Source organism: Achroia grisella, unplaced genomic scaffold (genome assembly GCF_030625045.1).
Source record: "Achroia grisella isolate CSIRO2021 unplaced genomic scaffold, CSIRO_AGI_Agris_v1 utg2473, whole genome shotgun sequence".
In the NCBI taxonomy this organism is placed as follows: Eukaryota; Metazoa; Arthropoda; class Insecta; order Lepidoptera; family Pyralidae; genus Achroia; species Achroia grisella.
The window spans coordinates 39,006-44,032 of record NW_026712740.1 but is presented as its reverse complement, the minus strand read 5'-3'; positions in this window follow the sequence as shown (position 1 = coordinate 44,032).

Genomic DNA, 5,027 nt, shown 5'->3' with positions numbered 1-5,027 from the left:
CTTCAAAAGACCGTCACCCCGCCGGAGGGATGGCGAGGTGGTGTGTGGGACTTGTACCCACTAAAAAAACCACACGGTGTACCTACGAGCGCCTATGCCGGAGCCAGGGGATCGCAAGTGCATTCTACCCCAGCTCCGACGGCGACGGCCCGCCCTGTAGATGTTGTAGGGCAGGCCCCATCTCGTTTTGTGGTTAGGGCGACCTATTTCGCCCTACTCCATTGTGGAGGCGTGTGGGTACACGCGCACACCTCCGGGGCCTTTGGATTGGGGGGACTGCCTCCCTCAAGGCAGTCACCCCGGCCCCAGTGGGGGATAGAGGGGGGCGGAGTTGGATACGCTCCCACCTCTAGGCCTGGCTCTTCTGCGGCGGAGGGAAGCGGGACGAGCTGACTCCCGCTCCCTTTCCGCCGCCTCCTTCCGCGAGATAACTTCCTCGCAGAAGGAGCTCACCGCCAGCCACGATCTCTCGCTACTGACCATCCTCCGAACTAAATTCGGCAGCGAGAGATCGTCCCCCACTATTCGTGTGAGGACACGGCGCTCACTCTCAAACGCTGGACATATTTCCAGCGTGTGTTGCGCCGTGTCCTCAACACCTCCGCACTCGTGGCAGCCGGTCGTCGGCTCCTTCCTCGCCACATGACACAGATACCGCCCAAAGCAGCCGTGCCCGGACAGTATCTGTGTCATGCGGTACGTCAGTGGCCATCTTCTATTCATCCACCGTTTGAGGATGGGACGGACAGCCTCGACGGTCCTCAGGCCGGCCGATGGACTGGCCAGCCTTTCTCTCCACCTGATCCTGAGGATCCGCCGAAAGTCGGACCTCCGCGCTCCAATCTCATGGCCAGCGGGTGCCTCCCCCATGGAACGTCGCTCCGCGCGCCAGTGATACACTGACGCGTGGAGCTCCGCTACCAAGTCCCACGGAGGAGACCCCGCCAGCAGACCCGCCGCTTCCCCGGATATGGTGCGGTAGCCTCTAATGGCCCTGATGGCCATGGCCCTGTGTGGCCTGTTAAGGCAGGCCACATTTTCCCTACCTAGGGCCCCCACCCAGATGGGGGCCCCGTACAGGGCCATGGACCGCACCACGCCGAGGTATAGGCGGCGGGAACCTTCTCCCGGGCCCCTCACATTTGGCAGCAGCCAGCTAAGAGCGCCGGCGACTGCCATAAGGCGAGGGACCAGGTTCCGAAAGTGAGCGCGGAAGCTCCAACGACTGTCCAGGTCAAGCCCCAAATACCTAATACAGGACTTGACCCCCACCCTCTGGCCACTGACGACCAGCTGGGCATCCGGAGGTGGCGCGCGCCGAGGCCCATGAAAACATAGGACCTCGGTCTTCTCCAGCGCCACCTGGAGCCCAAGCCTCCTTATTCGGCCGACGACCAGCGCCACGCTTGCCGTGGCAAAGCGGGTAGCCTCCCGTAGGTCCCGCCCCCGGGCAGTGACCAAGGTGTCATCCGCGTAACACACGAGGTCAGTGCCCGTTAAAAGGGCGCCCCGCAGGTTCCAATCATACCCGATGCTCCACAGGATCGGGCCCAGAACCGACCCCTGTGGAACACCGCGTTGCATGTCCCTCGGCACTACAACGCCGTTCCGCCCCGTGCACAGTACAGACCTGTCCTCGAGGTAGGCCCCGATCACGTCCCGAATATAGGGAGGCGCGCGATGGTATTTCAGCGCCTCCCTAATAGTCGCAAAGGGCAGGGTGTTGAAGGCGTTCTTTATGTCCAACGAGACCGCCAACAACACCCCACCCTGGGACGTCGCCTCTTCCGAGAGGGAGCGCACACGCGAGATCGCGTCGATCGTCGAGCGCCCCTCTCGGAACCCGAACTGCTTCGGGCTGAGATCGGGACCTACCTGGGACAGGTGTTGGACGAGTCGGCCCGCCAAGATTCGCTCGAAGAGCTTGCCGATCTCGTCCAACAGCACTATGGGGCGGAACGCCGAGGGAACCACCGAACCTGCAGGGTGCTCCGCTTTGCGGAGCAGGACCACTCTACCCGCTTTCCACTGATTGGGAAACCGTCCCGACTCCAGACACGCGTTAAACAAGCGCCGGAGTCGGTCCCCTAGGGTGTTTAGGGCCAAGGCCAGGACGCGGCCGTGGATACCATCCGGACCCGGGGCGACATTCTTGCCCCGGAGTTTATCCACGGCCGCGGCGAACTCCTCCTCGGTGATGATAGGAACCGCAGCAGCGCTGACGCCGCTGGCCTCTCCATCACTGCCACGCGGCATCATCGGAGGAGGTGTGAAGGGGGGCTGTCTCGGGAACAGCTCCTCCAACACCCCCTCCAGCTGCTGCGGCTGGAGACCCTCTGCCACGGGGGGCGCCCAGGGGCGTAATTTGCCCCTGACGAACCTATAAGGTCGCCCCCATGGATCCCTGTCCAGGGTCTCCAGGAGTTCTTCCCTGGCTGTCTCCTTGGCCCTGCTGATGGACAGCTGCAGAGCTTTCTTCCTCTCTTTGTACTGCTCGTACAGCTGTGCTTCCTCGTCGGCGTCGCGGCCCCGCCTGAGTCGGCGGTGCCTGGTGTACCGGCGGCGGGCGGCGGAGCACTCCTCTCTCAACGCCGCTTTTTTTTTTTTTTTTTTTTTTTTTTTTTTTTTTTTTATCGTGTGGAAAAATCTTAAAAAGACCGTCACCCCGCCGGAGGGATGGCGAGGTGGTGTGTGGGTCTTGTACCCACTAAAAAACCACACGGTGTACCTACGAGCGCCTATGCCGGAGCCAGGGGATCGCGAGTGCATTCTACCCCAGCTCCGACGGCGACGGCCCGCCCTGTAGATGTTGTAGGGCAGGCCCCATCTCGTTTTGTGGTTAGGGCGACCTATTTCGCCCTACTCCATTGTGGAGGCGTGTGGGTACACGCGCACACCTCCGGGGCCTTTGGATTGGGGGGACTGCCTCCCTCAAGGCAGTCACCCCGGCCCCAGTGGGGGATAGAGGGGGCGGAGTTGGATACGCTCCCACCTCTAGGCCTGGCTCTTCTGCGGCGGAGGGAAGCGGGACGAGCTGACTCCCGCTCCCTTTCCGCCGCCTCCTTCCGCGAGATAACTTCCTCGCAGAAGGAGCTCACCGCCAGCCACGATCTCTCGCTACTGACCATCCTCCGAACTAAATTCGGCAGCGAGAGATCGTCCCCCACTATTCGTGTGAGGACACGGCGCTCACTCTCGAACGCTGGACATTCGTCCAGCGTGTGTTGCGCCGGGGACAAATACTACCTTTTTTTTTTTTTTTTTAACGTGTGGAAAATCTTCAAAAGACCGTCACCTCGCCGGAGGGATGGCGAGGTGGTGTGTGAGACTTGACTCACTAAAAACCACACGGTGTACCTACGAGCGCCTATGCCGGAGCCAGGGGATTCGCAAGTGCATTCTACCCCAGCTCCGACGGCGACGGCCCGCCCTGTAGATGTTGTAGGGCAGGCCCCATCTCGTTTTGTGGTTAGGGCGACCTATTTCGCCCTACTCCATTGTGGAGGCGTGTGGGTACACGCGCACACCTCCGGGGCCTTTGGATTGGGGGGACTGCCTCCCTCAAGGCAGTCACCCCGGCCCCAGTGGGGGATAGAGGGGGCGGAGTTGGGTACGCCCCCACCTCTAGGCCTGGCTCTTCTGCGGCGGAGGGAAGCGGGACGAGCTGACTCCCGCTCCCTTTCCGCCGCCTCCTTCCGCGAGATAACTTCCTCGCAGAAGGAGCTCACCGCCAGCCACGATCTCTCGCTACTGATCATCCTCCGAACTAAATTCGGCAGCGAGAGATCGTCCCCCACTATTCGTGTGAGGACACGGCGCTCACTCTCGAACGCTGGACATTCGTCCAGCGTGTGTTGCGCCGTGTCCTCAACACCTCCGCACTCGTGGCAGCCGGTCGTCGGCTCCTTCCTCGCCACATGACACAGATACCGCCCGAAGCATCCGTGCCCGGACAGTATCTGCGTCATGCGGTACGTCAGTGGCCATCTCCTATTCATCCACCGTTTGAGGATGGGACGGACAGCCTCGACGGTCCTCAGGCCGGCCGATGGACTGGCCAGCCTTTCTCTCCACCTGATCCTGAGGATCCGCCGAAAGTCGGACCTCCGCGCTTCGATCTCATGACCAGCGGGTGCCTCCCCATGGAACGTCGCTCCGCGCGCCAGTGATACACTGACGCGTGGAGCTCCGCTACCAAGTCCCACGGAGGAGACCCCGCCAGCAGACCCGCCGCCTCCCCGGATATGGTGCGGTAGCCTCTAATGGCCCTGATGGCCATGGCCCTGTGTGGCCTGTTAAGACAGGCCACATTTTCCCTACCTAGGGCCCCCACCCAGATGGGGGCCCCGTACAGGGCCATGGACCGCACCACACCGAGGTATAAGCGGCGGGAACCTTCTCCCGGGCCCCTCACGTTTGGCAGCAGCCAACTAAGTGCGCCGGCGGCTGCCATAAGGCGAGGGACCAGGTTCCGGAAATGAGCGCGGAAGCTCCAACGACTGTCCAGGTCAAGCCCCAAATACCTAATACAGGGCTTGACCCCCACCCTCTGGCCACTGACTACCAGCTGGGCATCCGGAGGTGGCGCGCGCCGAGGCCCATGAAAACATAGGACCTCGGTCTTCTCCAGCGCCACCTGGAGCCCAAGCCTCCTTATTCGGCCGACGACCAGCGCCACGCTTGCCGTGGCAAAGCGGGTAGCCTCCCGTAGGTCCCGCCCCCGGGCAGTGACCAAGGTGTCATCCGCGTAACACACGAGGTCAGTGCCCGTTAAAAGGGCGCCCCGCAGGTTCCAATCATACCCGATGTTCCACAGGATCGGGCCCAGAACCGACCCCTGTGGAACACCGCGTTGCATGTCCCTCGGCACTACAACGCCGTTCCGCCCCGTGCATAGCACAGACCTGTCCTCGAGGTAGGCCCCGATCACGTCCCGAATATAGGGAGGCGCGCGATGGTATTTCAGCGCCTCCCTAATAGTCGCAAAGGGCAGGGTGTTGAAGGCGTTCTTTATGTCCAACGAGACC